Source organism: Cupressus sempervirens, chromosome 8 (genome assembly GCF_028749045.1).
Source record: "Cupressus sempervirens isolate cs-2001-9-10 chromosome 8, ASM2874904v1, whole genome shotgun sequence".
NCBI lineage: Eukaryota > Viridiplantae > Streptophyta > Pinopsida > Cupressales > Cupressaceae > Cupressus > Cupressus sempervirens.
Window position 1 is genome coordinate 680,222,504 of NC_143125.1, and position 18,292 is coordinate 680,240,795.

The following is an 18,292-nucleotide window of genomic DNA, read 5'->3' on the forward strand; positions in this document are numbered from 1 at the left end:
TTGACTTGATTGACCACCAACTCACTATCTCCATATACACTTAATGCTTGAATTCCTTTTTTTTGAGCAAGTAGAAGGGCTTGAATCAAGGATTCATACTTGGCCACATTATTGGTACAACTGAATTGGAGCCTGAAGGAGAAGTCGTACCTCACTTTTGTAGGAGAAATCAACATCACTCATGCCTTTGATCCATTCTTATTTCTTGATCCATCAAAATACATACTCCATAGGCCACTCATATCCTCTTTGGTCTTCATAAGGTTAGGAAAAAGAGCATCCTTTTCTAATATACAACAGGTGCCAAGGCCTGTCTCAAGGGTTTCTGATATGGGATAAAATTGGTATGCATTATCCCATTCATCTAAGAGAAAATCAGGTATCTCTATTAAAGAAGTGTCAAGCTCATTTACTATGTCATTCTCATCCATTGCTAGGATAGTGCAATTCATATTGATGAGACTAGGAGTGTAGGGCTCAATATGATGGAGGACTAGAGGCTTTGCTCTAATTGAAGCCTTGGTTCTATATCTTGTTCTAAAAAACATAGATGACCAATTAGAAGATATGTAACCACCTATTTGGGTAGTGAAGTCTCTTGAAAGACAAATAGAGACCTCAAAAACTAATATATCTTGAGTTATAGTACAACTAGGGCATGCATGTAGGGCCATTTCAATATTCCTAAGGATCCCTAAAATCTTGACAGTACTACCATCCAACTATAATAAATCCCTAACAGTGGGCTCATATTTCATTTCTAAAGCATTAGCAACACATTTGGGCATTACTAAACTACTAACCCCAAAATCAATCATGCAATTGTGGACTAGTTTTTTCCCTATACTCAAGGAAACAAAAAAATGGAGGAGTTCTAACCTTTTTACTTGTTTCTACCTTCCTTGATGGTTGTACTAGGTGGCTAATCTTTTGGTTCAATACTTTCCAGTTCTTGCTGCAACATCTTTTGCATGGGTATAGTAGCAACAACATCCCACATGGAAATATTCACATTTTTCTTCATCATCTATTCTACCACACTGAATGAGGTATTAGGTGCTATGGTATAAGCTTTGCGAGCTACATGTGTAGGGGGTTGAGTTGGAATAACTTGGGGGCCATTCACATCTCCCCTGCTATTATTTTGTCTTTGTTTTTGAGGGGCATTGGATTGATCATTTGCTACTTGTACACAAGGTACTGTATTTGATGTTGAAGCTTGATTAGGAGGAGGGGGGTAACATCTTCAACAACACTTCTTTTGCTCCTAGTATTGTGAGCAATGGAGTCCTAGTTTACATTACAATGTTCCTCTACCTGATGATTCATGAAGGAACAATCACCATGTCTTTGCATATGTAAGGCATCTTTGAATTGGCTTTCATTATATGACTATTCTTCTATAGACTCCTAAGTATTCAAAGCTAAACAAGATTTGGCTTTTTGACACATATAATAGGCACATGAGTAATTGCAGGAGGAGCAAAAATCTTGATCTTGAGCCATATTGTTTTGAGGGCCTATGGCCCTACTTTGGTTTATACTTGAAGTAGAAGCATGACTATTCTATCTACTTTGATCAAAAGAAGTATTCCCATAATTATAACTTGGGGGCCTACCATTAATTGGAGCTTGATATTGCAATTGAGGGTCCTTATTCACCTAAGCTTGTTGTCTCTACAATGCCACTACTTTGCTGCTCACTTTCTACATCACAGAGAAGCTATCTTCCAACTTCTTCTCTTGACCTTGAAATCTTCTATCTATGTTCAACATCATAGACTACATCATCTCCTTGATTTACTACATTCCATTCAAAGATGTAGAAGCTTAAGGAGATAGAGCAAGGAGTTGTGAGGTGGAAGTTGTGGGAATAGGGGCCATTGTTGGTTGGTGATTTGGGATGTCATGGAAGAAAGGAATAGGAGGCCTTGGAGCTAACTTTTCTTCTTGTACTAGTACGTTTTCTACCTTTATTTCTATTTCATAGGCATCAGGTAAGGTATCTCCTCCCATGATTTAGATTGTAGTGGCAATTTCACTGTTAAAAGCTCTGAGGTAACGTAAGAAGGCATTACCATGAGTATGCTTCAATGAAGTAGGTATTTTGTCCCATGTCTTTTGAAATCTATAGTTGAAATCGATCATACATTCATGGGGGGCTCTTCTTATAGTAGTTAATTGTTTTAAAAGTGATAAATAATCACTTTTGTCCTTAAAATGTTTATATAGTCCTGCTCCTAACCCATCCCAATCCATTATAGAACATTGTGATAGACCCCTGTACCATTGCAGGGCTTTCCCTTTTAAACATGAAGTCAGGAGTCTAATGAACACATCATCTTCTATAATACTGTGGATATTGTAGACATTTGCAACCTCTTGAATGTGTTCTAAGGGAGAGATAAAAGTTTCACTTGTAAATTCAAGTATACTTTTAAGTGCAGCTACTGGTATGTCATGTCTTTGGGCTAATAAGAGAGGACTTCCACCATTAAAGGTGGAAAAAGTATGAGCTCTAGCCATATAAGCAAGTGGTCTATTAATATGAGCTAATGGATTTCTAGGTTGAGATCTCACAACAGGAGGAGTGGAGATTGATCTTCTAAGGGTATGTATTTCCTCTATACTTTTAACTAGTGATAAAGATACTCTATTCTTTCTTCCTCTAGGATTTGAAAATGAAAGCTCTTGGTACTAAATTTTACCTCTAGAAGATGCCCTTGTTTCAGCTTTGGGAATGAATCAGAACAACTATGTTCTGAAACTAGATATGAAGGGTGTAGTCGCCAATTGCTCTATGAAAATTAGCCTCTTGAAGGTCTAGAATATTGAGAGAAACTCTATCTTCTCATCATCAACTTTAAATTCTTCTCTTTTGACACTAGTAGGCTTTGAAATATTTTGAATATTGTCCCACCAGGCGTACCAAAAATTGTTGTCACAAAAGTTTGCACCCTTGTCCAAAGTTTTTACCTAAGGACAACCTTTTGAAACATGGAAAAAACCTCCAAGTTGTGGGACTTGAACTGTGAGGTTGAGTCTTCAGAGAAGGCCAACTTTCTTTTCTATCAAGATGCACCTAACTACTCTTAAAGAGGAAAAAGGAGAAAGAATGCATAAAAACAAACTATCTAATCTAATCTAAGGAGGTGATGCACTAAAATAGAGTGTTTGATCTTATCTCTACCCAAAAATGCGTAGATAACTAGCTATAACCTCAAAGAATATAGATTCAAACTTTGTTTAATTCAACAACCACATGTAAATTAGACAACAAAAGAATGCTATAGGAAGAAACTTCACTTAATATCATTCAAATTCAAAAAGTAGATACAATCATGTAAGTTGTAGAATATAGACAAGAACATTAACCAGAGGCAAAGAAATCTTGTACAGTGTGTTAATGGTTGAAAGAGATATCACAGAGAATTGCAATAGCTTAGAGGCATGAGAAATTACAGTACTATGTAGAGAAGGAAATACTAGAGAATTAGACAAAGATCAACTACAACCACCCTTGAAAGGGTACAAAACTTGCTTTCATAGTTGAAGCATAATTGAGAAACTTCTATTGGAATCCAAAGCACAACCACCATCATTAAAATTTATAGGGAATAACCATAAATATTGAGAAAATTTGATCCTATAATAGGTTCAGATGCAAGAAAATTCAATATTGTACCAAAAGAACGACCCTGAGAAGACAAATGCATGGTCATTAATGCATAACTAGGTAGATGGATAACCAAATGATGAGTGCATGCTCCATTTGCATTTACTAGGCATGGGAAATGCTGAAAGTAATCTGTAGACAATCGAAAGATCTGATCTGCCATTAAAGATTTATTTCTTCCCCGCTATCAACATGCCAAGTTAGACATATCAACAAGTCAATAATACTCAATATTCATCTTGTACCTTTCTTACAATTCTATTGGTCAAAGACCCTTCTCTTTTCAACCTTGGACAAGTGAAACACCTTTATCATGGTCAACCCAAGGGCCTACAATCTTACAACTATTAACTTATCTTAACATTAGGTCCTCCTTCAAGTCTCTTTACGATGGCTACGATGCTACGAGAAACCCCTTTGTCTTCATGTCTTTGGAAGATTCTTCAGTCGCACCTCTGATCTTATAATAACTGCATATCGTAAGATTATAACATGGGAACATGGTCATATTATTGTAGCTTTGAATTTTCACCCTTACGATAGGAACTAAAAAAATGGAACCTACAAGGGACACATATCAAGACCTCACCATGTCACTATAGGTGTCCTTCATGCAACTTCCCTTGGCAATAAAATGACAACCACTTGATCATAATCCATCTAATAGCTCAGTAAACACACCAATTCATTTTAAAATCTAACCAATAGAAACATTGCCTTTTGCCAACTCATCTAAGAATCTATCCACCTCACCTACAGCCCACAATAAAGATAGGATCCACATGCCATTAGTCAACCTCTTGCTTTGTTGTATAAATTAAAATACTCATAGCTTTCCATAATGACATAATGAGGACCATTGATCCTAGGAAGGTCGATGCCTAGGAAGGTGCATGATGTGCTTTATCAGAACTGAGGAAGGAAGGTCCACCATGCTACATGTTCATTTTCTCCTTTTTTGCCTTCCACAAGACCCTTGTAAATTTATATAGCAACAAGGTGACACCTATAGATCTAGGAAGATCTAGCGGTATGAAAAGTTGCAACCCAGCAAAATATTAAGACATGACTTAACCTTGGGACTTAGGATATAATGCATATAACCAAAGTATTCTCACATGCCCTAATATTTGGATTTTCAAATATATGAATGTTAGGGTATGCTTAGGTCTTGAAATAAATATATTTGGTGGGAAGCATTTTTGGTCAATAGGAAACAAGTTTCATATGTGAATTGAATTCATAGTTAACCAAGCTCTCTATGTAAACTAGGCTCCTATATCGCCCGAGTTCCACAATGTCATCCAAGCTTTTAGTACTAAGTAATAGTGTCACCTGAGCTCACTGTATTGCTTGAGTGTTAGCAAAAGATCATTTGAAAGCACTGCATTTCATAAGCATCAATACTTGAGCCAACTTAAAGATATAGTTGATTATGATGAAGATATCTATTTTGGGAGTCGACTTGATATAGAGTTATTGTTTGAAGGGAATATAAGGAAGACAAATTCATTTTTCTAAGTATGTAAAATATGCAAGAAGTGTAATAAATAAGAATACATGATTATTTTCGAGACAATAAGTGAATATGGAGAAAAATATGTAGTTAGGCTACAAGGCAGTATAATAGCGGAGCAAAGACTTGTTGAGATCTGATTGAAAAAAACATTTTTGAGAAATTGTTGAACTAGATTGAAAGAGGAAGATTGTTGAAGAAGACTATGTGTATCAATCATTGTTTTGTCACCGATGTCAAACCTATAAACATGCTATTTTTTGGTAAGACAACTATTTATAAGATTCAAGTACTATCACTTAGTTGATCAATGAAGATGATTTGATCAAAAGATGTAACAATAGCACCTAGAGGAAAGGTTGAGTTATGAGTATGTAATGAAGTACAAAGATCAATTAAGATAGTGATGAAATGACGAATTGATAATCTACTTAAGGTTACAAAGGATGGTTACACTTAGAAAGTTTAGAAGAACAAGTTATACAAATTTTGTCTGCCAAGCTTGACTGAGTAGATAGTAGGTGCCAAGCAAAGTCAGTACAAGCTAAGCAGATTATTAGCTGGAGCTAAGTAAAAGTTCATTCTAGTGTATGTCAAGAAGAATAGTGGATGCCAAGTAAAGTTTAGTTGATGTCGAGCACCAGTAAACTTTAGTTTGTGCCGAGTGAATTCACAATGGATGCTGAGCAACGCAGTATGTGCCAAGAATTAGAAGGTTGATATTGTCAAGCTACTACATTATTTAAAAGATTGTGGATTCGATGAATCTGAGCTAAAAAGTTTGTTTTCTTGGATTATGTGAACTAGGTAGAAGATAAGGTTGGTGAGCTAATGGCACAAATTTCAAGGTAAACCATTTTTAGGTGAATTCAAAGTGGATTCTAGGAAAAATTTCTAAAAGAGATATGAGATATGGGGTAGATACATTGTATCCTACTTAATCTATCTAAAGACTTTGGATGATGGAGAATGAGTGGAAAAATATCTTAATTTCCTATTTATAGGAATGGATCGTCATGAAGCAAGGTTGTCATGTGCGAGAACCTAAGGGAGACAAGGAGTTAGGGGTTTTGCTTCATCAAGTGACCTAGGAGAAGAGTTTGCAGTGTAATGTTAAACAAGAAGGATTAAAGAGATGGATGCTTGAAGGGTGAACAAGCTATTAGAGCTACAAAGTATGAAGGCTAAGAAAAATTGAGGACCAAACAGAGATCTGTAATCTACAAGTGAAGTTGTAAGTTGTATTAGATCAAAGCCTTACTGTTACTCTCTAACAGTTGTATCAATCTAGGGTAAATCCTCTGGATTAATGTTGACCTAATAGTCATTTGTAAATCCTTTAACTGAGTGACATTCCAAGTGAATGGTGTAAAGTACTCTAACAAGGCTCACTCCTAATAGGTTGATTGAAATCCTTTAATAGGGTCACATTTAACAGTGTGTATTGTAACCTTTAATTGAGTTCGCATTTCATAAGGCATCACTTCAGAAGAGCGAAAAGAGTAGCATGTTACTGGTGGTTTTTTCCAAATTGGGTTTCCACATAAATCATTATATCAAGTGTGTTGATGAATTTTTTATATTTCATGCTTTACATTTTTGTAAGTTAATTTGATAGTAACCTACAAGTTTTAAGTGATTGCATAATCTTATGGATGCATGTATGAGTATAAATATTTTATGGGTTCTCTAAGCTATGAAAAGTTTTATTTATATATCTGGACCTTGGATAACTGATTCACCCCCCCTCTCAGTTATTCTAAAGTATTCTAACAATTTTTATCAAAGCTATCTACTTGAGAGAACTAGTTTGAAGGTACTAGAAGCTCAAAGATGAAGATATTAAAAAGAGAAGTACACAAGTTCAATAGAGATAACTTTCCTATATGGAAAAGTTTGATGAAGCTACACCTCGGAGGACTTGGAGATCATTCACAATCTATCATTTCTATGGAGCATGTTGATCCTACTAGTGCCCCAACTACTGAAGATATGAAGAATAATAAAGAACACAACTAGACAATCTTGGAGATTGCCTCTGCCCTAAGTCATGTCAAATTTGATGATATCAAAGGTCTTGACAGCGCAAATAAAATGTGGGATGCCCTAACCACTATCTATGGAGGAGATGCAAATGTTCTAATAGCCAAAGTAGAAAGTTTTAGAGGTAAGTTTGATGATATGAAAATGGAAGAAGGTGAGAATATTGCTCCATGTGTTAAAAGGATAAAAGAAGTTGTCAATGCAATAAAATGATCTACTGGTAATATAGATGATGATATTATTTTAAGAAAAGTTTTGAGAACACTGTTACTTATATATGCTATTAGAGTTTCTTCAATTCAAGAATTGAGATGTATTCCAGGGAATAAACTATCACTTAAAGGTTTGGTAGGTAAACTCACTATTTTTGAGCTATCTAACTTTGATAATTACAAACCTGAAAAGATTGAATCTACTTTCAAAGCTAAAGTATCATTAAAGGAACTTGATGAGAAGAAGAAGAAGAAAAAGAAGATGTATGTGTCTAGTGACAGCGATACAAATGAAGAGGATGTCAAACAACTTAAAGCACTACTAGCAAGAAGATTCGACAAAGGTAAAGGCAATTTCAAAGGTAAGTTACCCATCATTTGTTTCAATTGCAATGAGGTTGGTCATATTGCTATTAGATGTCTACAAAAGAAGAACTACATAGGTGGTGACAAGTACAAGAGTAGAAGAGATGAAGACAACAAATATTACAAAGACAAAGGCAAGAAGTCTTGCTACATTGCTGAAGAGGAAACAAAGGATGATTTTGATGAACATGATGATGAGGTGGTGTATGTTGCAATGAAGGAAAAATCTGATGAAGATGAGGCAACTGCACTTATGACTTGTATGAACAAGAATGATAGATGGATCATTGAAAATGGATGTTCACATCATATGACTGGAGACAAAAGTAAGTTCATTACCTCAAATTTTTATAATGGAAATAGTGTAAGATTTGGTAATGATGCACCATGTTTGGTAAAAGGAAAAGGTTCTATCAAACTCAAAGATAAGATTTTATGTGACAATGCTTACTATGTTGAAGGACTTAACTATAATTTGTTGAGTGTGTCACAACTAAATAATTTGGGATGTAAGGTTGAGTTTGAAAACAAGATTGCTAGGATGTATAGAAAAAATGGAAAACTGATTGGAAAGGGTGATCAAACTAGAAGTAATCTATTCTATCTTGACATAGAGGACCCTACTTGTCTTATTGCAAAATTTGATGATGTATGGATATGGCACAAGAGGTTATGTCATGTTAATTTTGATAACTTAGTATCAGTAACATGAAGAAAGTTAGAGGTTTTCCTAAGTTGAAGAAGCCTAATAATGTGATGTGAAAACAATGTCGGTTAGGCAAAATGCAAAAGTTAAGTTTTAAGAGTAAAACTTATACCTCTAAAGGAATACTAGAGATTATTCATATTGACTTGTGTGGACCAATCGATGTGCAAAGCTACAAAGGAGATACATATATTATGTTATTTGTTGATGACTATTCTAGGATGATGATAGTTATGTTTTTGAAATAAAAATTTGATGCTTTCCAAATGTTTAAGTGGTACTTAGCAAGAGTTGAAAAGGAACCAAGTAAAAGCTTGAAGTTTTTGAGATCTGATAAAGGAGGAGAGTTCACATCAAATGAGTTTGAGATGTTCTATAATGATAGAGGAATCAAAAGACATACATCTACCCCTAGAACACCTCCACAAAATGGAATAGTTGGAAGGAGGAATAGATCTATAATGGACTGTGCTAGAATACTTGTTATGGAAAAGAATGTTGCTTTGAAATACTGGAGAGAAGCTATAAGTATAGCTATCTATTCCTTGAACTATGTGCAAATCAAGAAAGGTACTCATTCAACACATTTTGAACTATGGTATCGATACTCACCTAATGTAAAATACTTTAAGGTATTTGGAAGTAAGTGTTACATTCTTAAAAACTTGAGGAATGGTAAGCTTGATGTAAAAAGTGAAGAAGGTATATTCTTAGGATACTCCACAAGAAGTAAAGCTTATAAGTGTTTGAATACTAACACTTAAAAAAATTGTGGAAAGTGCAAATGTGAATTTTGATGAATATACAAAACTACATGAGGCTAAACCTATGAAAGAACCACAAGAATACAAATCATTTGTATAATTTTATGAAGGTATTCCCACTGAAGAAGATGTTGCAAATCAAGTTACAATTCAATAACAAGTTTTAGTGATTATCGAGTCACACCCCATGAATGCCAAGTTGGATTCATAAACTGTGCTACATTTAGATGTTGAGTTATAGAATAAAGTGGGAGCTTATTTTGATTTTGAGATTAGTGTAAATGAAAGAGATGTTGACCTACCTAACAAACATATATGCAGCGATCCTAAAGTTGAAAGACAAAATGAAGAAATAAGAGCTTAGCCAAGATTGTCCAAATATGTCAAAAGACATCATCCTGTTGCTCAAATCATTGCAGATAAAGATGCTAGACCAACGACAAGAAATAGATTGAGAAGTGAAAAATGTTTGCTAAGCATGAAGGAACCCAAATTAGTAAGATATTCATTAGAGGATGTTGACTAGAATAAAGCCATGGAAGAAGAGACTAAACAAATAGAGAAGAATAAAACATGGAGTCTAGTTCCTAAACTAGAAGACAAAAATGTAATTGGTACCAAGTGGGTATTTAGAAACAAGCTAGATGAAAATAGTGAAGTTATAAAGAACAAAGCAAGATTAGTTTGCAAGGGATATGCACAAGAAGAAGGAATTGATTATGGAGAGACATTTGCCCCTGTTGTTATATTGGAAGGAGTAAGAACTCTACTCGGTTATTTTGCATAATAAAGTTTCAAAGTTTATCAGATGGATGTTAAATCTAAATATTTGAATGGTATATTAGAAGAAGAAGTTTACATAGAACAATTAGAAGGTTTTGTTGATGTTAACAATAGAAACATGGTATGTAGACTACACAAGGCTTAATATGGTTTGAAATAAGCACCAAGAGCATGGTATTAGAGACTTCATAATTATCTTGTGAAGATTGGATTTGAAAGGACTGATGATAACAACAATCTATACATGAAGACAGAAAAAGGCAAAGGTATTTTGTTATCTAAAATATTTGTTGATGATATCATATTTGGAGGTCAAGATGCTTTATGTAAGGATTTTACAAATCGGATGAAGCAAGAATTTGAGATTTCTATGTTTGAAGAGATCAAATTTTTTGTAGGTTTGCAAGTATATTAGATGAAATATGGAATATACATTACTCAGTCAAAATATGTCAAGGAAATATTGAAAACTTTTAGATTAAAGGATTCCAAACTAGTAAGTACACCTATGGTGATAGGAAACAAGTTGTCAAAGAATGATGATTCAGCTAGGGTGAATCAAACATTGTATAGGTCTATGATTGAAAAATTGCAATATGTAGTACATAATAGACCTGATATTGCATTATCTATAGGGATAGTTGCAAGATTCTCTGCTAATCCTAGGGAGAATCATTGAATGGCTATGAAGAGAATAATGAGATATATAAAAGGAATAGAAGAGTTTGGTCTATATTACAAGAAAAATAAAAAAATTGAATTGAGATCCTACACTGATGTTGATTGGGCTGGAACATTGATGATAGAAAGAGCACCAGTGGAGGAGTATTTTTCTTAGGAAAGAGACTAGTTACATGGACTAGCAAGAAACAAAATTGTACTTCATAATCTATTGCTAAAGTTGAATATGTTGCTACTACTGTAAATTGCACAAGCATTGTATGGATCAAACAGCTACTCAAAGGTATGAAAGAAGATATCACAGAACCACTGGTGCTATATTGTGATAATACAAGTGTTATCAATATATCAAAGAATCTAGTGATGCACACAAAGGAAAAGCACATTGTAATCAATCATTACTTGAGAGAGTTAGTTTAATATAAAGAGGTGAAGATGGAATATGTCAACACAAAGGAACAAATTGCTAATATCTTCACAAAAGCATTACCTAAGGATGCTCATGAGTATCTAAGAGGTAAACTAGGGGTGATGCCCCTATCAAAGGCTATCTAAATAACAAGAGGAGTGCCCTACATCGAACAAGCTAATATTCTTATCTTACACATTGATGTAGATGATCTTACTTTAGGAGCTTTCTAAAGTAATAAAAGAGCTGAAACTTCAAATCAGTCACAAGCAAGGTGACAGAGGGAGAAGCCGAAGAAACTGAAAAGCCTATATCTACATGTTAAGATGAAAGGTTTTTGGCATATGTCTTTGGCATTGTTGTCAAAGAGGGAGATGATATTACTGATCAACAATATGATTACTGATCAAGAGGGAGATATCAAGAAATTGTTGTCAAAGAGATGGAGAGTGTTATTGATCTTAGAAGGAGCTAATTGATGATATTGCTTATCAGAGGAGAACACAAGTATGATGAGGGAGATAGATACAAATATAAGAAAGAGGGAGAAATCACAATCGATCTAGTAAGAGGAAGATACAAGAAGAACTTAGAAGGAGTTATAGAATTTTGTAATCTATTTAGAAGATGGAAGCTACTGATAGAGGGAGAGATTTCAATACAAGTTTTCTTTTTGGTATTGTCTTACTGTTTTCACCTAGTCAGTTTGGTTGAACAAAGGTGTTTACCATTTGATTAATTCGGTTGATCAGTTTAGTTTTCCATCAATGCCAAAGAGGGAGATTGTTGAGATATTACTGAAAAGATTATTTTTGAGAAATTGTTGAACTAGATTGAAAGAGGGATATTGTTGAAGAAGACTATGTTTCAATCATTGTTTTATCACTGATGTCAAACCTGCAAACATGCTATTTGTTAGTAAAACAACTACTTATAAGATTCAAGTACTATCACTTAGTTGATCGATGAAGAGGATTTGATCAAAAGATGTAAAATTAGCATCTAAAGGAAAGGTTGAGTTAGGATTATGTAATGAAGTACAAGGATCAGTTAAGATAGTGATGACATGATGTATTGATAATCTGCTTAAAGTTACAAAGGTTAGTTACACTAAGAAAGTTTAAAAGAACAAGTTACACAAAGTTTGTCTGCCAAGCTTGAGTAAGTGGATAGTCGGTGCCGAGAAAAGTCAATACAAGTCGAGCAAAAAATTAGTTAAAGCGGAGTAAAATTTCATTCTAGTGTATGTTGAGAAAAATAGTGGATGCCAAGTAAAGTTTAGTTGATGTCAAGCACTAGTAAACTTTAGTTCGTACTAAGTGATTTCTTGTGGATGTCGAGCAATGAAGTATGTGCCAAGCATCAAAAGGTTGATAATGTCAAGCTACTGCATTATTTAAAAGATAGTGGATTCGATGAATCTGACCTAACAAGTTTGTTTTCTTGGATTATGCGAACCAGGTGGAAGATAAGTTTGATGAGCTAGTGGCACATATTTTAAGGTAAACCATTTTTAGGTGAATCCAAAGTGGATTCTAGGAGAAGTTTCTAAAAGAGATATGAGATATAGGGTAGATACATTGTATTCTACCTAATGCATCTAAACCCTAAATTGGACGATAGAGAATGAGTGAAAAAATATCTTAATTTCCTATTTATAGGAATGGCTAGTCATGAAGCAAGGTTGTCATGTGTAAGAACCTAAGGGAGACAAGGAGTCAAGGGTTTTGCTTCATCAAGTGACCTAAGAGAAGAGTCTGCAATGGCATGTTAAGAAAGAAGGCTTAAAGAGATGGATGCTTAAAGGGTGAATAAGCTATTAGAGTGGCAAAGTATGAAGGCCAAATAGAATTGAGGACTGAATAGAGATCTATAATTTGCAAGTGAAGTTGTATTAGATCAAAGCCTTACTGTTACTCTCTAACAATTGTATCAGTCTAGGATAAATCCTTTGGATTAAGGTTGACCTAATAGTAATTTTTAAATCTTTTAACCGGGTGACATTCCAAGTGAATGGTCTAAAGTCCTCTAACAAGGCTCACTCCTAACAGGGTGATTGAAATCTTTTAATAGGATCACATTTAACAATGTGCATTGTAACCTTTAACAAAGCTGGCCTCTAATAGGGCACCACTTCAAAAGAGTGAAGAGAGTAGTATGTTACGGGTGGTTTTTCCCAAATTGGGTTTCCACATAAATCATTATGTCATGTGTTGATGAATCTATTATGTTTCATGCTTTATATTTCTGCAAGTTGATCTGACAGTGACCTACAAGTTTTAAGTGATTGCATAATCTTATGTATACATGCATGAGTATAAATGTTTTATGGGTTCACTAAGTTGTGAAATTTTTTATTTATACATCTAGACTTTAGGTAACTGATTCACCCCCCTCCACTAGTTATTCTAAACTATTCCAACAAGACTCATCCATCACAATCAATTGATCATATTATTGAAAGGATTTAATTCAACAAATATTGTGGATTCATCCTTGCATGTGCATCAGTTAAATCCTTTAACTAAGTGGACCTAACAGTCTTTTAGAAGATATTTCATTGTATTGTAAAATCTTTTTACAAGGTGGACCTAATAGTCCTTCATACTCTTAATAGAGTATATCACTAGAAGTGATAAATTGTAAGCCCTAACATGCCGACTTTATTACTACAATAATGAATCTTGTGGGTGTAATCTCTAATCTAGTTTTACCTTCTACTTGGAGGGTTTCTGGGTTACCATAGCTTGTGTCAAAGTGTTAGGGTGTTGATTTCTTTATTATTTTATGCTCATGCATGTAAGTACATTAGATAATATAAAGAAGTAAGGCTGAGGTAATCTTAGAGAGAATTTTTATTAGTAACTTGATTCATCCTCCATGTTAGTGTAAATAATTAATTACTATTTACACTTTACTTAATTTTACTTAAATTAAATGTATTGTTTTATTAGTTGTCATGTAGACTCCTAGGAGTATGCATAGTCATATGAGTTGTCTTGTTGACAACACAGGAGTTTGCATATTCAACTGAGTTGTCATGTAGACAACACTGTTGTTCACACTCTAATTAAGCACATGGTCTCTACAACATCTTTCATGTGATACACCTATGTAAGCTTTTCCTCTCATCATCGCACAAACTCCTATGCTCAATGGAGGATAATCCACTCTTGGTGGACATGTGCTTAATTGTGATGCTTATCACTTTACTAACTCCTAGTCATTCTAGAGGCCTTTATATATAGACACTTCTAGTGTGTATAAATCAATTATTCATTCTCATATTGTTATTATGATCATACATCATTTGGTCCATATTGTGCTTTTTTCTTGAGCTTCTTGATCTTGATGTCATTTTTTCCTAAGGAAAATTCTTACATGGTATCAGAGCCATAGGAGCGCCATTTCATAGCTATTGGAGACCATTTTTACTTCACCTCTTGGAAGACCATGATTTAGACCTGGAGTATCTATAGGTATGGGGAGTGTCTAGAGCCAAATTGGACCTCACCATTGTGTCCAAAGTGTTGATTCAATGAATTTTGACTATAAATTTTCCTACCCTAGGCTATAGTCAAAATTGAGGTAATTTTTTTTTGTAAACTAGCATCTAAAGGCCCAATTTGTAGAATTGGTCAGATCTTTTAGATTTGTGTAATTTATTTTCAAATCTGCATTTTTTATATTCACATCTCTACAAAAAAATTTCTAGATCTGCTATATTTTTTCAAATTTTTTTTATAGAAGCATTTTTTTTGTAGGCAAACTAGGTGGTCAAACCCCGGCACGTATGGAATATTTCATAACACCGTAGGCATATTCCTCAACATAATTGATGGTTATAGCTCCACTCAGTGGAATATTCCACCATAATTGATGACATTTCCAAATTTCACAATGAAGACAACAACTTTCCACATTTCCAGTGGCCTCTAAGCCACTACACTCTTTGTGGCTATTTGTTTTTAAACAAACCTTTGCACTAAAACTTGGTGCATGTGAGACTAAAATCCCCCACCAACGAAGCCACCCTCCCACTAGCCATTTTCTTTTCGGTGACCATCGACCTTTTGTGAACTTTCGACGCTGACTTCTTACTCTAGTCAATGTCCCATGCTCCCGCCAATGGCATCAACCTCTCCCACTCTGGAAACCCTCCTCTAGCGACTACTGCAACTTTGGTAACCCTCACCGATGCTATCTGTTAGCTTCCCAACCGCCCACACAGATTAGTGACTCAACTACCACATAACCTACCTTCCCTACAATCAAACACCTACAATCTGCCACCGTGGATCCACATTAGCACCCTGGTGACTCAACTACCAAGTCAACATACTTGGCCATGTCTGTCACAATATCATCATGATGGGACACTTCAACAATTTCATATAGGACGTCAGTATCCGTACTGCCACATCATGTGAACAGGCCTTTTTTCACTGACATCATCATTTCCTAAGCTTAAAATTGATGACCTTTTGATCATCACTAGTAGGCCTTATTGCACTGTCATGATGGTTGTTTGGACATCAATTTTAACATAGTTTTTTGTTGGGCAGACCCCTCACCATATGCAGTTTTGATTTGACAGTCCAACTTTGGGAGACAATATCTTAGTCATCTGGACTCTAAATTAGGTGCAATTTTTTTTTGATTTAGGCTAACATTTTCTAAAAATTTTAGTGGGCCTATTTTTGTTTTGTTTTGGTGCATAGATTTGTCAAAAAAAAAAAAATTTGGTGACTGTACCTATCCAGTCCTACATTTTGCAACTTCAAATGCTCCGTACAGGCTCATCTGGAACACATTTTTAGATTCTATTTTTTTTGAAAGTGAATAATTTTTCATCTACTTTTTAGATTTGCAATTAGATTATAGACTTGTGTGGATAGAAATACCATTTTCATAAATAGGTACTTTTTTGCATTGTATTGCTTTGATCAAAAATCAAAATTGTTGTATATCTAAGCTACAATTCTTAGTACCAAATTTGAACTCCAAAAGGAGGTTGTAAATAGCAAAATTAGAAGTCCACTTAGGCCTAAATTAGCAAGTGGTTATTGTAAACGCACTAAGTATAAAGTGCCAAAATCATTCATTTGGGAGGGGGGGGGGGGGGTTGATTGAGTGAAAAGGGGGGGTGTCTCTTGGTGTTCTGTTCCTCTTTTCTTGTTGTTATCTTTCTTTCCTTGCATTATGGGAAACCTTAAGATTCCAAAATTAACACCACATAACTATGCCACATGGTCAGTTAAAAAATGGTGTGAATTGATGAATGAAGAAGTTTCTCAATATGCAGATGGCTCTTTTCCTAATCCAACAAGTGATCAAGTATCTCAAAGTGAAATTTTTTCTTGGGAAACAGTAGATGTGCCCAACGTGAGGTGATAGTTAGGGGAGGCTATTAGATCAGCATGGTTATGAGATTCTTTCTACCGCTTCACAACCTTGGGATGACATGAATCCACTAGTTGCTATATTGATGCAGGGGGAGATAATTTGATGCTAACAGAAAAGGCTAATAGGGAGCCCATGGGGCCCCCTTCAGCTACTTCTATACAAAAAGTAGCTTCCCCATGACCCCTTCGTTTACCGTATGTCCACCTACTACCTCAGTCCCTGAGTATAGGTGCCGGTACCCCCGGGGGAAAGCCCTAGGACTCATTAGGTTAGGGGTTGATGACAAGATCCTCTATCAAATCATAAAATATAATACATCCAAGGAAATTTGGGATGCCCTTAAAAATCTATATGGGAAAGTGACTGAGGAGGATGTCTACAAAATTGACTATGAGCTTATCTCCCTAGATCCAAAGAGCTTTGATTCTATCTAAGATTTTATCATTAAGGTGAATGAGTTGAGAACAAAACTTAATGATTGTGGTAGTCTTATTAAATATGATAAGTTGATTTATCTAATTTACAATAAGCTGCCATCTAAATACTCTACATTTGTCTCTTCTTTCAAAAACACAAAGACTACCTTAGGGGCTTCCTATAAAAAAATCACTTTTGATGACTATGCTCAATTGTTAGAGGATGAATGAGCTAAGTTGATAACAATGGGGATTCTCAAGTCTTCAAAGTCTAAGGCATGGGTGACTAACAATGAGAGTTCTAAAAATTCAACTAGTGAAAGTTCAAACAAAGGAAAGGGAAAAAAGAAGAAGTGGAAAGATAACAAAAAAGGGGACATAGAAAAGTGAACACCAAATCAACAAAAAGGAAAGTCTTCTTCTAATACCAACAAAAAGGGGGACAATAATAAGGAAAAGATGAAGTGTGCCTATTGCAAGAGAACTAGTCGTGACAAACATTAGTGTTATCACAAGAAAATTGATGAATTGAAAAACATCATGAAGAAACAGAATGTTCCATTGCCTAATGCTTATAAGGAAAACGGGTCTTCATCCTCAGATTATAAGAGCAAAGAGCAAGCTTTACTTAGAAACACTGTTAGTCAGGGAGAATGGATTATTGACTCAAGTGCCACACATCACATGGTGCCTCAAAAAGAGATTTTTCTTCCATGAGACCTTCAAAGGTACCTCACATCTTTGTAGGGGATGGTACAAAAGTGGAAATTGAAGGAGAAGAAGAAGTTGAGATGGAAAGTAGAGCATTCAAGGATTTTCTCTATGTTCCTAATCTTACCTCAACCTTCTTTCAGTCTACCAAATCACTCACTATGGAGGTGGAAATAAGGTTGAATTTCTTCTAGATTTAGTAGTAGTGAATAGCATCAAAGATGACTCTATGGTTGCAATAGGTGAAGCTAATCATGATTCAAGGCTTTACACTTTCTCTTCCTCTGTGCCTAAATCTAATGCACAAGCCTTATTAATACATTCAAATATAGAAAGAAAACTGTGGCATGAGAGATTTGGACATCTCAACTATAGGTATCTTCAATAGCTTAGTAGCAAGAACATGGTTCATGGTCTACCTCAAGTCCAATTTTTATAAGGTGTTTGTTCAAGTTGTACACTTGGGAAGAATCCACAAAAAATGTTTGACAAGAGGAAGTCTTGGAGAGCACAATGTGTTCTTGAAGTAGTTCATAGTGATGTGGTGGGCCCATTTCCAATGCCATCATTTGGCAAGTCTCTCTATGTACTCACCTTCATTGA